Source organism: Bos javanicus, chromosome 18 (assembly GCF_032452875.1).
Source record: "Bos javanicus breed banteng chromosome 18, ARS-OSU_banteng_1.0, whole genome shotgun sequence".
In the NCBI taxonomy this organism is placed as follows: Eukaryota; Metazoa; Chordata; class Mammalia; order Artiodactyla; family Bovidae; genus Bos; species Bos javanicus.
Genome location: NC_083885.1, coordinates 66,119,963 through 66,136,233, shown reverse-complemented (window position 1 = coordinate 66,136,233; position 16,271 = coordinate 66,119,963).

Below are 16,271 nucleotides of genomic sequence, written 5' to 3'. Positions count from 1 at the left end.
TGTGGTGGCCACGGGGCGGAGGGGTGGGGCTGGACTGAGTTTGGGGTTAGCAGATGCAGACTAGTATGTATAGGATGGATAAACAAGGTCCTACTGTACAGCACAGGGACTATATTCAATGCCCTTGAATAAGACACAATGGAAAAGAATATGAAAAAGAATGTATATGTGTGCATAACTGAATCATTTTGCTAAACAGCAGAAATTAACACAGCATTGTAAACCAATATATTAAAAACCCTGTTATAGGTTTCTAGTCACCCCTCACTCACTACCTCCCTCTCAAACCCTCCATTCTTTAAGGCTCCTGATTTTGTCTCAAATATCAGAAGGAAATCCCCAGGGTTGAACTGATCTGAGAGAGCCAGACGCCTGAGGACATGCTTCCGGGGCTGGCTCGAGCTCCATCCCACCCCCTCATTCCCTGCTGCTTGGACCTGGACAAATCTGCAGAGGCTCAGTAAAGACTGGTTGGGTGAGGGAATCAATCCAAGCTGCAGGAGACTTGCCCTTGAAGCCCAGGCAGATACCTGGGGCTGTGGGTGGTGGGTGATGCCCACCTGGCCTCCCTGAGCCACCTTGGAACCCAAGGCCCACTCTTCATAACCTGCTGGGAAGGCAGTGCACACCTAAGGGGCAGCTGCAAGCTGGCCTGTGAATGGGGTAGGAGCGTGCCTCAACTGACCTGCTCTTGACGGGTGTGTACGGTCTGAGGACGCTTGACTGGGCATTGTTTGCTGGACATATTCCAGGAAGGGGGTGGCTGGAATAACTGTCGGTTAGGTCCACAGTAGTGCTCTAGCTCTGCCGCTGGCCAGCTCCAAGGGTTGGGCAGTCTTGCCCTCATTTGGGCCTCAGTTTCCTCATCTGGAAGACGGGGTACTATACTGCTTGCCTCTCAGGGCTGCTGGCCATCATCAGGCTCTTGTTCTATGCTAGGCTCCAACTACCCCGGCTGATCTAGGGAGTTTGAAGCGGGGACAGCGTCGGCGAGGATCAGGATACAATAGCTTCAATTAGATATTAATTAGCGATGTAAAGAGTAATAGAATAAGGATAGCTCAGTAGGAAAATTCAGTGGAGAAAAGAGGCTGAGTAACTTGGTTACACAGGAGACCAATAAAACTTCAAGACAAGAAGCTTGCACCACTTACATAGGCTGCAGGCGTCCTTCCATTCTCCTGAAGGAGAGGAGACACTTAGGCCTCCCCGGTCGGATCTTAGAAGCCCAGGCATAATTAGTAAGCTTGGTGGGTTCCGCACTCCACATGGAGACTCAGCCAGAGTTTGAGAGAGAGAACGACATGGGGAGACCAGTATTTCGAGAAACTGATCCCAATTCTTTATTTTCCATGGCCTACTTTTATACACTGAGATGTTATGCAAAAGTCACGTGGGGTCAGCAGTCCTGACTTTTATCAAAGTCAGGTGCTTCATACAAATGTATACAGAGGTCTTAGAGGTGTTACATCATCTTCTGGCCAGGGGGCCCTGCTGACAATTTATGACCCTCTCCTTGTGACAGCGGTCAGTCAACCAGGACACTTATTTCTCCAGGGGTGATTATTCTTAAAAAAGACTCTACCTTCCGAAGGTACCAGATAAAGTTACATTCCTATAGGGTGAGGGTGTACTGGGTTTTAATTAAGGAAAGAATTTACTTAGCCTAAGGTCTAACGTGATTAATATCAAAGGTTAATACTTATTTCTTCTATATATTCATTAATGTGTGTAAAGGCAGGGAATGTGGAGACTTAGCAACAAACATTGGCTCAACAAATGAAAAACCCTTCAGCAATACAATTTCTAATCAGCCCACTATACTTATACTAATGGTTTTCTAACTTTTCTAAGGAACCTGTTTTTAGAAGGTTTAAAGCATCTCGTGCCTCTCACGGTTGGGAGGCTGTGAGCAATCACATGTGGGTTTACATAGGCTGCAGGCGTCCTTCCTGTCAGGCAGGCTAGAGAACCTTCAGAGGAGTTTGTAGGTTGAAACACTCCTATCACACCCAAGAATTATTATTAACTGAAGCTCTAAGTTAACTCCTTCTCCGAAAGAGGTGGTGGGGGACAACCCCCTGTAAAGTCAGAGGTGTAGGTAAGAGCACAAAGTAGTAAAGTAGGCAGGCTCTGGTTATGGGGGTAGATGCTCGAGGATTTCCAGGGGGACTCCTGAGGCTCGATCCCGCCTTTGTGTATGTCGAGCCTCCTTCGTCATGACCTTTGCCATGGGCGGAGTACCTCACGCTGGCCCCCAACAAGTGGGTAACTTCCATTGCCTCGTGTAAGCTTCATTCTGCTCTCAGAAAGAGGCACTTTGACCACTGTGTTCCAGGCAAGGAAATGCACGCCCAACTGAGGGGAGGTCTTGAGTAACTGGTACAGGACCACATGATTAACACAGAGAGGTTGAGTAACTTTTACAATATCACACAGCTAGCTAGTGGCCAAGTCCGGATTTCAGCTCTAGAATCTTCTCCCCCTTTAAGCCCACTGTGCGTGCATGCTAAGTCGCTTCAGCCCTGTACAACTTTTTTGCAGCCCTATGGACTGTAGCCCACCAGGCTCCACTGTCCATGGGATTATTCCAGGCAAGAACACTGGAGCAGCTAGCCATGCCATCCTCCAGGGCATCTTACCAACCCAGGGATAGAACCCTGCCTCTCATTTTTCCTGCTTTGGCAGGTGAGTTCTTTACCACTAGTGCCACCTGGGAAATCCCTAAGCCCACTCAGTTCAGTTCAGTTCAGTCACTCAGTCATATCCGACTCTTTGCGACCCCATGAAACGCAGCACGCCAGGCCTCCCTGTCCATCACCAATTCCCGGAGTTCACTCAGACTCACGTCCATCGAGTCAGTGATGCCATCCAGCCATCTCATCCTCTGTCGTCCCCTTCTCCTCCTGCCCCCAATCCCTCCCAGCATCAGAGTCTTTTCCAATGAGTCAACTCTTCGCATGACGTGGCCAAAGTACTGGAGTTTCAGCTTTAGCATCATTCCCTCCAAAGAAATCCCAGGGCTGACCTCCTTCAGAATGGACTGGTTGGATCTCCTTGCAGTACAAGGGACTCTCAAAAGTCTTCTCCAACACCACAGTTCAAAAGCATCAATTCTTCGGCGCTCAGCTTTCTTCACAGTCCAACTCTCACATCCATACATGACCACTGGAAAAACCATAGCCTTGACTAGACAGACCTTTGTTGGCAAAGTAAAGTCTCTGCTTTTCAATATGCTATCTAGGTTGGTCATAACTTTTCTTCCAAGGAGTAAGCGTCTTTTAATTTTATGGCTGCAATCACCATCTGCAGTGATTTTGGAGCCCCAAAAAATAAAGTCTGACACTGTTTCCACTGTTTCCCCATCTATTTCCCATGAAGTGATGGGACCAGATACCATGACCTTCGTTTTCTGAATGTTGAACTTTAAGCCAACATTTTCACTCTCCACTTTCACTTTCATCAACACAAGAGAAGACTCTACACATGGACATCACCAGATGGTCAACACCAAAATCAGATTGATTATAATCTTTGCAGCCAAAGACGGAGAAGCTCTTTAGAGTCAACAAAAACAAGACCAGGAGCTGACTGTGGCTCAGATCATTAACTCCTTATTGCCAAATTCAGACTGAAATTGAAGAAAGTAGGGAAAACCACTAGACCATTCAGGTATGACCTAAATCAAATCCCTTATGATTATACAGTCGAAGTGAGAAATAGATTTAAGGGACTGGATCTGATAGAGTGCCTGATGAACTATGGACGGAGGTTCGTGACATTGTACAGGAGACGGGGATCGAGACCATCCCCATGGAAAAGAAATGCAAAAAAGCAAAATGGCTGTCTGAGGAGGCCTTACAAATAGCTGTGAAAAGAATAGAAGCAAAAAGCAAAGGAGAAAAGGAAAGATATAAACATCTGAATGCAGAGTTCCAAAGAATAGCAAGGAGAGATAAGAGAGCCTTCCTCAGCGATCAATGCAAAGAAATAGAGGAAAGACTAGAATGGGAAAGACTAGAGATCTCTTTGAGAAAATTAGAGATACCAAGGGAACATTTCATGCAAAGATGGGCTCGATAAAGGACAGAAATGGTATGGACCTAACAGAAGCAGAAGATATTAAGAAGACGTGGCAAGAATACACAGAACTGTACAAAAAAGATCTTCACGACCAAGATAATCACGATGGTGTGATCACTCACCTAAAGCCAGACATGCTGGAATGTGAAGTCAAGTGGGCCTTAGGAAGCATCACTATCAACAAAGCTAGTGGAGGTGATGGAATTCCAGTTGAGCTATTTCAAATCCTGAAAGATGATGCTGTGAAAGTGTTGCACTCAATATGCCAGCAAATTTGAAAAATTCAGCAGTGGCCACAGGACTGGAAAAGGTCCGTTTTCATTCCAGTCCCAAAGAAAGGCAATGCCAAAGAATGCTCAAACTACCACACAATTGCACTCATCTCACATGCTAGTAAAGTAATGCTCAAAATTCTCCAAGCCAGGCTTCAGCAATACATGAACCGTGAACTTCCAGATGTTCAAGCTGGTTTTAGAAAAGGCAGAGGAACCAGAGATCAAATTGCCAACATCCACTGGATCATGGAAAAAGCAAGAGAGTTCCAGAAAAACATCTATTTCTGCTTTATTGCCTATGCCAAAGCCTTTGACTGTGTGGATCACAATAAACTGTGGAAACTTCTGAAAGAGATGGGAATACCAGACCACCTGACTTGCCTCTTGAGAAACCTATATGCAGGTCAGGAAGCAACAGTTAGAACTGGACATGGAACAACAGACTGGTTCCAAATAGGAAAAGGAGTACGTCAAGGCTGTATATTATCACCCTGCTTATTTCACTTCTATGCAGAGTACATCATGAGAAACGCTGGGCTGGAAGAAGCACAAGCTAGAATCAAGATTGCTGGGAGAAATATCAATAACCTCAGATATGCAGATGACACCACCCTTATGGCAGAAAGTGAAGAGGAACTAAAAAGCCTCTTGATGACAGTGAAAGTGGAGAATGAAAATGTTGGCTTAAAGTTCAACATTCAGAAAACTAAGATCATGGCATCTGGTCCCATCACTTCATGGGAAATAGATGGGGAAACAGTGGAAACAGTGTCAGACTTTATTTTTGGGGGCTCCAAAATCACTGCAGATGGTGATTGCAGCCATGAAATTAAAAGACACTTACTCCTGGGAAGGAAAGTTATGACCAACCTAGATAGCATATTGAAAAGCAGAGACATTACTTTGCCAACAAAGGTCCGTCTAGTCAAGGCTATGGTTTTTCCAGTGGTCATGTATGGACGTGGGAGTTGGACTGTGAAGAAAGCTGAGCGCCGAAGAATTGATGCTTTTGAACTGTGGTGTTGGAGAAGACTTTTGAGAGTCCCTTGGACTGCAAGGAGTTCCAACCAGTCCATCATAAAGGAGATCAGTCCTGGGTGTTCACCAAAGGACTGATGCTAAAGCTGAAACTCCGATACTTTGGCCACCTCATGTGAAGAGTTGACTCATTGGAAAAGACTCTGATGCTGGGAGGGGTTGGGGGCAGGAGGAGAAGGGGACGACAGAGGATGAGATGGCTGTATGGCATCACTGACTCAATGCACGTGAGTTTGGGTGAACTCCGGGATTTGGTGATGGACAGGGAGGCCTGGCGTGCTGCAATTCATGGGGTAGAAAAGAGTCGGATACAACTGAGTGATTGAACTGAACTGAAAGAATCCCCATACCCATTAGCAGTCACTCCCTATTCCTGATGCCCCACCCCTGGACACCCACTCATCTGCGTCCTGCATCTGTAGATGTGTGTTCTGTATATTTTGTCTAAATGGTCCCTTTGCATTTCCTGACCACTGGTTGGCACACCAGGGACACCCTAATCCAAGGCATCCTTCACTTTACCCAACCAAGACCCACGTCACCTGTCAAGTGCTGGGCTTTGGCCTGTGGGTGGCACTGGTGGCCTTCACATATTTGGGTCTAGTTGGCATTCCTGTGGTCTTCTGTCCCACTTCTGTTTGCAAAGGCACAGCCCCCAAAATCATAACAATAAACCGTGTCTGCAGAGCTCCATTTGCACACCAGGCACTTACTGACCCTGGTCAGTTCATCTAGACTGCCAACTCTGCCTGTGACCTTCTCCTTTTTTGCACCAACAGGAGGCTTTCTCTTTGGCAGCTCCTGCTTCCGACCCTTCAGTCCTGCCCTCCCCACCAAGTCCAATTCCACATCGCTGATGTCTCATGGTACTTCCCTTTTTACCTCCCTGCCTCCAAGCGAAACTTGCCTCTCACCAGTAAAAGGAACCTGATTTTTCTGGTTCCTGTTTTATCATTTCTGTGAACTGTCATGCCCTTTTTCCTATTTTACACGTGGGTGGAGTTAGCTCTGCTAACTTGGCCTGGCTCCTGTCTAGAGAGGCTGTATTTGTTTCCTATTGCTACTGTAATCACAGCATGCAGTGGCTCATAACAACAAATCTATTATATTTCTGGAGGTCAGAATCCCCAGATGGGTCTCACTGGGCAAAAATCACCATGTTGGCAGGGCTGGTTTCCTCTAGAGGCCATAAGGAAGAAATCCATCTCATTGCCTCTTCCACCTTCCGGAGGCTACCTGCATTCCTTGTTCTGTGTCCCTGTCTTTCCTTCATCACTCCTTCTCTGGCTTGAACCTATCTCCTGCATCTCTTCTTCACTTATGTGGACCCTTGTGATTACATTGGACCCGCCTGTAATCCAGGATACTCTTCCCTTCTATGAATCTGCCTTTAGTGCAGTAGATGCAGGAGACCTGGGTTCCTTCCTTGAGGCAAGAAGATCCCCTGGTGGAAGAAATGGCAATGTGCCCCAGTGTTCTTGCCAGGAAAATCCCATGGACAGAGGAGCCTGGCGGGCTATAGTCCATATGGTTGCAAAGAGTCAGACACGGCTCAGCACGTACCCACACACGCATCCCTCTATCCAGCTGATCATGATGCCCTTTGCATCTCCATGTCCACGTGTTTGTTGTGCTCAGTCATTTCAGTCGTGTCCGACTCTTTGCAACCCCATGGACTGTAGCCTGCCAGGCTCCTCTGTCCACAGGATTCTCCAGGTGAGAATACTGGAGTGGGTTGCCATTTCCTCCTCCAGGGGATCTTCCCAACCCAGTGACCAAACCAGTGTCTCTTGCATCTCCTGCATTGGCAGGTGGTGTTTTTTTTTGTTTTGTTTTGTTTTTTACGACTGCCACCTGGGAATCTCCATGTCCAGTGAGTGGGAAGAAAAGTTGTGCCCACTTAGATATAGACACACACTTAGGCTCACACAGACATACAGACCCACATAAAGACACGCAGACACACAAATACACAACTAGCATCCAGGATATATAAAGAACTCTTACAACAACAACAAAACCCTTAAGTAACCCAGTTTAAAAGTGGGGAGGACATTCCCTAGCAGGCCAGTGGTTAAGCACTTCGTTTCCACTGCTAGGGTGGGGGTGGGGGAGCAGGGTTAGAACCCTGGCTGGGAAACTAAGATCCTGCAAGCCACCCAATGCAGACATATAAATATAATACAAATGGGTAAAGAAAACATGCAAATGGATGCTCAACATCCTTTGTATTCAGGGAAATACAAATCAAAGCCACAATGTGATGCCACTTCACATCCGCGAGGATGGCTGCCACCAGAAAGGTAACTAGCGCTGGTGAGGATGTGGAGAGACGGACACTCTCATACCAGGCCGGTGGAGATGTAAAACGAAGCAGGCCCTATGGAAAACAGGTTAGCAGTTCCACAAAAAGTTAAACATAGTTATCTTGTGACCCAGAAATTCCGGGGCTTCACAGGTGGCACAGTGGTACAGTGGTTAAGAATCCACCTGCCAGTGCAGGAGATGCAAAGATGAGTCCAATACCTGATCAATAAGTTCCCCTGAAGTAGGAAATGGCAACTTGTCCCAGTATTCTTGACTGGAAAATTCCATGGAGAGAGAAAGAAGCCTGGGGGGCTACAGCCCATGGGGTCACAAAGAGTCAGACACGACTGAGTGACTGAGAACATACACACCACCAATTCCAAGAGAAATGAAAGCACAAAATATTATACAGAAATATTCACAATAACACTGTTCATTAAAGAGGTAAGGGAGGAGCCAGGGTATAGAGAGGTATGTTTCATTTTCTGGGTGGGGGGTGGGGGGAAACACAACTTCTGATATAGTTGAACATCAAAAGGTTACTGCCAATCACAAAGATCAGACACTTCAAGTTAATTTTAATGCTTTTCCGTGTATGATTCCGGAGTCGGGGCTCATTGAAATTATTCCTTAGATAGGTATCTTAAGTATCCAGGGCCAGTATCCAAAGCACAGAGTGCTTCCTGTTTTTCTCCATCCTGAATTCCCTTCATGGCACAGCACCTGGAAGCAGCTGCACTGACGAGAGCTGATGCTGTGGACAGGAAACCAGAAGCTGGGCTGATGGAGGAGCAGGAAGGAGACAGGTTTGATCGTCCCGGGCTCCCCATGGAATGATGAGACATGAGTCTGGAAAAGGCGGGCCACAGTGGGGAGAGCAGGGGCTTCAAGGTTGGCTTGAGTCAGAATTTAGCTTGGTGGTCATAGGGAAGCCCTGAGGAAAGCTGTGCGGGAGTGAAGGGCTCATGCCTGTGATGGAAACACATGCATGGCTCTCAGTAGGCATTTCAACATCCGGATGGAACAAGGGCTGCCCGTTCCCACACTGCCTTTGCCGCGAGGTGGTCAAACGGACCAACTTCTTCTTAAGGCGGAACCCAATCCTCGCGTCATCTCCCGGTCTCAGGGCGGCGTTTATTCCAGCACCGCAGGGAACACATCTGGGTGTCTGCTTAGTCGCTCTGCGGCCTTTGGGATCTTCCCAGATCAGGGATCAAACTCGTGTCTCCTGCACTGACAGGCGGATTTTTTTTTTTTTTTTTTTTTTTTACCACTGAGCCACCAGGGAAGCTCAGAAAATATTTTCAATGAGAAAAGCCATACACAAAAAGAGCACATATTATATGACACCATTTACAGGAAATGTCCAGAGCAGAGACAGAAAGTAGGTTAACGTTTTCCAGGGGCTGAAGAATAAATGAACTGGGAGTGATGGCTAAGGGGTTCAGAGCATAGACCCACAGCCGCGAGGGCACACCTGCATCCACAGGTGGTTCACACAAGCGGGGTCGCACCTGGATACACACCTGAGGTCTCACCTGCCGGCACAGCACAGCTGGCTTCCCCGCCCCCTGGCACGCCCTGCGCCCCCTTCTGTCTCCCCAGTCCCACAGCCCTGGTGGGCTGCTGTCTATGGGGTCACACAGAGTCGGACACGACTGCAGTGACTTAGCAGCAGCAGTTCAGTTCAGTTCAGTTGCTCAGTCATATCTGACTCTTTGCGACTCCATGAATTGCAGCACGCCAGGCCTCCCTGTCCATCACCAATTCCCAGAGTTCACTCAGACTCATGTCCATTGAGTCAGTGATGCCATCCAGCCATCTCATCCTCTGTCATCCCCTTCTCCTCCAACCCCCAATCCCCCCCAGTATCAGTCTTTTCCAATGAGTCAACTCTTCACATGAGGTGGCCAAAGTATTGGAGTTTCAGCTTTAGCATCATTCTTCCAAAGAACACCCAGGACTGACCTCCTTTAGATTGGACTGGTTGGATCTCCTTGCAGTCCAAGGGACTCTCAAGAGTCTTCTCCAACACCACAGTTCAAAAGCATCAATACTTCAGAGCTCAGCTTTCTTCACAGTTCAACTCTCACATCCATACATGACTACTGGGCAAACCTCCACAGTTATTCAGCCTGCCTGTGAGGTTCACAACAATTTTCCCAGCCCTGTGATCATCAATGATTTCAAATTTGCCAATGTAATAATGCTTCATCATCACAATTAGAAACCTGATGATGACTTTGGAGCAGCGTATAATTCAGTTCAGTTCAGTTCAGTCACTCAGTTGTGTACGACTCTTTGCAACCCCATGAATCGCAGCATGCCAGGCCTCCCTGTCCATCACCAATTCCCAGAGTTCACTCAGACTCATGTCCATCGAGTCAGTGATGCCATCCAGCCATCTCATCCTCTGTCGTCCCCTTCTCCTCCAACCCCCAATCCCCCCCAGTATCAGTCTTTTACAATGAGTCAACTCTTCGCATGAGGTGGCCAAAGTATTGGAGTTTCAGCTTCAGCATCAGTCCTTCCAATGAACACCCAGGACGGATCTCCTTTAGAATGGACTGGTTGGATCTCCTTGCAGTCCAAGGGACTCTCAAGAGTGTTCTCCAACACCACAGTTCAAAAGCATCAATTCTTCAGAGCTCAGCTTTCTTCACAGTCCAGCTCTCACATCCATACATGACCACTGGAAAAAGCATAGCCTTGACTAGACGGACCTTAGTTGGCAAAGTAATGTCTCTGCTTTTCAATATGCTATTTAGGTTGGTCATAACTTTTCTTCCAAGGAGTAAGCGTCTTTTAATTTTATGGCTGCAATCACCATCTGCAGTGATTTTGGAGCCCCCCAAAATAAAGTCTGACACTGTTTCCACTGTTTCCCCATCTATTTCCCATGAAGTGATGGGACCAGATGCCATGATCTTCACCTCTGAATGTTAAGCTTTAAGCCAACCATTTCACTCTTCACTTTCACTTTCATCAAGAGGCTTTTTAGTTCCTCTTCACTTTCTGCCATAAGGGTGGTGTCATCTGCATGTCTGAGGTTATTGATATTTCTTCCGGCAATCTTGATTCCAGCTTGTGCTTCTTCCAGCCCAGCGTTTCTCATGATGTACTCTGCATAGAAGTGAAATAAGCAGGGTGATAATATACAGCCTTGACGTACTCCTTTCCCTATTTGGAACCAGTCTGTTGTTCCATGTCCAGTTCTAACTGTTGCTTCCTAACTTGCATATAGGTTTCTCAAGAGGCAGGTCAGGTGGTCTGGTATTCTCATCTCTTTCAGAAGTTTCCACAGTTTATTGTGATCCACACAGTCAAAGGCTTTGGCATAGGCAATAAAGCAGAAATAGATGTTTTTTCTGGCACTCTCTTGCATTTTCCATGATCCAGCGGATGTTGGCAATTTGATCTCTGGTTCCGCTGCCTTTTCTAAAACCAGCTTGAACACCTGGAAGTTCACGGTTCATGTATTGCTGAAGCCTGGCTTGGAGAATTTTGAGCATTACTTTACTAGCGTGTGAGATGAGTGCAATTGTGTGGTAGTTTGAGCATTCTTTGGCATTGCCTTTCTTTGGGACTGGAATGAAAACTGACCTTTTTAAGGAATCTCCACACTGTTCTCCATAGTGGCTGTACTAGTTTGCATTCCCACCAACAGTGTAAGAGGGTTCCCTTTTCTCCACACCCTCTCCAGCACTTATTATTTGTAGACTTTTGGATCGCAGCCATTCTGACTGGTGTGAAATGGTACCTCATAGTGGTTTTGATTTGCATTTCTCTGATAATGAGTGATGTTGAGCATCTTTTCATGTGTTTGTTAGCCATCTGTATGTCTTCTTTGGAGAAATGTCTATTTAGTTCTTTGGCCCATTTTTTGATTGGGTCATTTATTTTTCTGGAGTTGAGCTGTAGGAGTTGCTTGTATATTTTTGAGATTAGTTGTTTGTCAGTTGCTTCATTTGCTATTATTTTCTCCCATTCTGAAGTCTGTCTTTTCACCTTGCTAATAGTTTCCTTTGATGTGCAGAAGCTTTTAAGGTTAATTAGGTCCCATTTGTTTATTTTTGCTTTTATTTCCAATATTCTGGGAGGTGGGTCATAGAGGATCCTGCTGTGATGTATGTCAAAAACTGGAAATAGAACTGCCTTATGATCCAGCAATCCCACTGCTGGGCATACACACTGAGGAAACCAGAAGGGAAAGAGACACGTGTACCCCAATGTTCATCGCAGCACTGTTTATAATAGCCAGGACATGGAAGCAACCTAGATGTCCATCAGCAGATGAATGGATAAGAAAGCAGTGGTACATATACACAATGGAGTATTACTCAGCCATTAAAAAGAATACATTTGAATCAGTTCTAATGAGGTGGATGAAACTGGAGCCTATTATACAGAGTGAAGTAAGCCAGAAGGAAAAACATAAATACAGTATACTAACGCATATATATGGAATTTAGAAAGATGGTAACAATAACCTGGTGTACGAGACAGCAAAAGAGACACTGATGTATAGAACAGTCTTATGGACTCTGTGGGAGAGGGAGAGGGTGGGAAGATTTGGGAGAGTGACATTGAAACATGTAGAATATCTTGTAAGAAACGAGTTGCCAGTCCAGGTTCGATGCGCGATACTGGATGCTTGGGGCTGGTGCACTGGGACGACCCAGAGGGATGGTGTGGGGAGGGAGGAGGGAGGAGGGTTCAGGATGGGGAACACATGTATGCCTGTGGCGGATTCATTTTGATATTTGGCAAAACTAATACAATTACGTAAAGTTAAAAAAAAAAAAAAGAATCTATCAAAGAATAAAAAAAAAAGAAAAGAAAAGAAAAGAAAACTGACCTTTTATAGTCCTGTGGCCACTGCTGAATTTTCCAAATTTGCTGGCATATTGAGTGCAACACTTTCACAGCATCATCTTTCAGGATTTGAAATAGCTCAACTGGAATTCCATCACCTCCACTAGCTTTGTTGATAGTGATGCTTCCTAAGGCCCACTTGACTTCACATTCCAGCATGTCTGGCTTTAGGTGAGTGATCACACCATCGTGATTATCTTGGTCGTGAAGATCTTTTTTGTATAGTTCTTCTGTGTATTCTTGCCACCTCTTCTTAATATCTTCTGCTTCTGTTAGGTCCATACCATTTCTGTCCTTTATCAAGCCCATCTTTGCATGAAATATTCCCTTGGTATCTCTAATTTTCTTGAAGAGATCTCTAGTCTTTCCCATTCTGTTGTTTTCCTCTCTTTCTTTGCACTGATCGCTGAGGAAGGCTTTTTTTTTTTTTTTTTTTTTGAGGAAGGCTTTCTTATCTCTTCTTGCTATTCTTTGGAACTCTGCATTCAGATGCTTATATCTTTCCCTTTCTCCTTTGCTTTTTGCTTCTATTCTTTTCACAGCTATTTGTAAGGCCTCCTCAGACAGCCATTTTGCTTTTTTGCATTTCTTTTCCATGGGGATGGTCTTGATCCCCGTCTCCTGTACAATGTCACGAACCTCCGTCCACAGTTCATCAGGCACTCTTATCTATCAGATCTAGGCCCTTAAATCTATTTCTCACTTCCACTGTATAATCATAAGGGATTTGATTTAGGTCATATATGAATGGTCTAGTGGTTTTCCCTACTTTCTTCAATTTCAGTCTGAATTTGGCAATAAGGAGTTCATGATCTGAGCCACTGTCAGCTCCTGGTCTTGTTTTTGTTGACTCTAAAGAGCTTCTCCATCTTTGGCTGCAAAGAATATAATCAATATGATTTTGGTGTTGACCATCTGGTAATGTCCATGTGTAGATTCTTGTGTTGTTGGAAGGGGGTGTTTGCTATGACCAGTGTATTTTCTTGGCAAAACTGTTTGTCTTTACCCTGCTTCATTCCGTATTCCAAGGACAAATTTGCCTGTTACTCCAGGTGTTTCTTGACTTCCTACTTTTGCATTCCAGTCCCCTATAATGAAAAGGACATCTTTTTTGGGTGTTAGTTCTAAAAGATCTTGTAGGTCCTCATAGAACCGTTCAACTTCAGCTTCTTCAGCATTACTGGTTGGGGCATAGACTTGGATTACTGTGATATTGAATGGTTTGCCTTGGAATTGAACAGAGATCATCCTGTCGTTTTTGAGATTGCATCCAAGTACTGCCTTTCGGCCTCTTTTGTTGACCACGATGGCTACTCCATTTCTTCTAAGGGATTCCTGCCCGGAGTAGTAGATATAATGGTCATCAGAGTTACATTCACCCATGCCAGTCCATTTCAGTTCGCTGATTCCTAGAATGTCAACGTTCACTCTTGCCATCTCCTGTTTGACCAATTCCAATTTGCCTTGATTCATGGACCTGACATTCCAGGCTCCTATGCAATATTGCTCTTTACAGCATTGGACCTTGCTTCTATCACCAGTCACATCCACAATTGGGTACTGTTTTTGCTTTGGCTCCATTCCTTCATTCTTTGTGGAGTTATTTCTCCACTGATATCCAGTAGCATATTGGACACCTACTGACCTGGGGAGTTCCTCTTTCAGTATCCTACCATTTTGCCTTTTCATACTGTTCATAGGGTTCTCAAGGCAAGAATACTGAAGCGGTTTGCCATTCCCTTCTCCAGTGGACCACATTCTGTCAGGCCTCTCCACCATGACCTGCCCGTCTTTGGTGGCCCCATGGGCATGGCTTAGTTTCATTGAGTTAGACAAGGCTGTGGTCCTAGTGTGATTAGATTGACTAGTTTTCTGAGTATGGTTTCAGTGTGTTTGCCCTCTGATGCCCTCTTGCAACACCTACCATCTTACTTGGGTTTCTCTTACCTTGGACGTGGGGTATCTCCACGAGATATCCAATGATAGTCTAATTAGCACCGGGCATTTACCTCTTTTCCTCTTTGTTGATACTCTTGAGAATATCAGCTAGGACATTCACGTGCACCATTCTGGCAGCACAGAAAGATGGCAGAAAGGACGGGAGGCGCAAGCGTGTGGCATTCTCTGTGTCCTTTTAGCTATACTGCATATATATATTTTTTCCTCTTCCTCTTGGCCCATATACAAGTATTAACAAAAGGAATTTTTAATGTATCGAGCTATGGGGAAGTCATTCTGGGTTATAAATGATTTATCTTGATATTTATGCTAACTAAAACAGCCCACTTACAGCCTGTCATACATACACTCTCTGCTTTTATCACCAAAGAAAAGGGTGCACTGACCAGAACTAATGTCCATGTTAAAAATAAAGATTAGGAGAAGGATATGGCAACCCACTACGGTATTGTTACCTGGAAAAGTCCATAGACAGAGGAGCCTGCTGGGCTGCAGTCTATGGGGTGACATGTCTGAGCATGTGTGCATGAGGGTGGAGCGAGATGAGTTGGTAGCAATAAACTGGTAGAACTAAAAAAAAGATTAAATGCCTTGCTTCTTGGGACACCAATGCTGGTCCTCCTTCAACAATAAGGCTCCCTTCCCAGGTGCCAAGGCCATCCTGACTCATTGTTGATCTGGTGGTTTTTTGTTTTGAAACCTTGAAGGAATGTATCCTTGAGTTGTGTGATGTTTTTTGTTCTGACAAGACATAAAACTGCACTGAAACCATGCTTCAATGGAGCAGTTTCTCAGAGTTATCTGAGATGCTGTCTCCCAGGCTATAGTCCTCAGTTTGGCTCAAACAAAAATTTTTTTTTTCTATTCGTACTGTAGATTGGTTTATTGATTGGAAATGTGTGTGCAACAACTAGCTGGCAGGAAACTTCATAGGGCCTAGGATATCTTATTCTCAATTGGTACTGTTGCCTCAACACACACATGTACAAGGTCAGTCATGTTTGACTCCTTGTGATCTCTTGGGCTGTAGCCTGCCAGGCTCCTCTGTCCATGGGATTATCCCGGCAAGCATACTGGAGTGGGTTGCCATGCCCTCCTCCAGGGGATCTTCCCAATCCAGGGATCGAACCCACATCTCTTCTATATGACAAAGGTGGATTCTTTACCATTGTATCATATAAAACAGATGTGACCAAGACACACAGTCATGTGGACATTTAAGAAGGGGGAGACAGTGAACAATGAAACAAACTCAAACTTAGTTTAATTTGAAAGAACTAAGGTTTTGTTTAAATTTATTCTTTGAACTGGTAATATTTTTACATGTTTCAAAATTCCAAAAATATCAAAAGATATAGAGTGAAAATTATTCCTCATCTTCCCCCTCCCTCCAATTCTCCTCCCCAAAAGCAAGCAGTATGTCTGGTAACCTTGTACCCTTCAGATTCAGTGTGTTTGTGTATGTGTAAGCAATGGCTTCCTCTTTACACAAATGGAAACCTATCATACAGTTTTATACCTTTTCATAGACAATGTATCTTGGTGCTCTTTTCCATACACGTTCATAAAGACAGTCCTCATTTCAAGGGCTGTGTAACAGCCAGCCAGTCCACCAGAAATCACTTAGCTAGTCCCATGTGGTGGACACCAAGGCTGATTCTAAATGTTCACTTTCTGAAATCAATATCATAGTAAAAACTACACAAGCACAGTTTGTGCGGGTAGAAATGTATC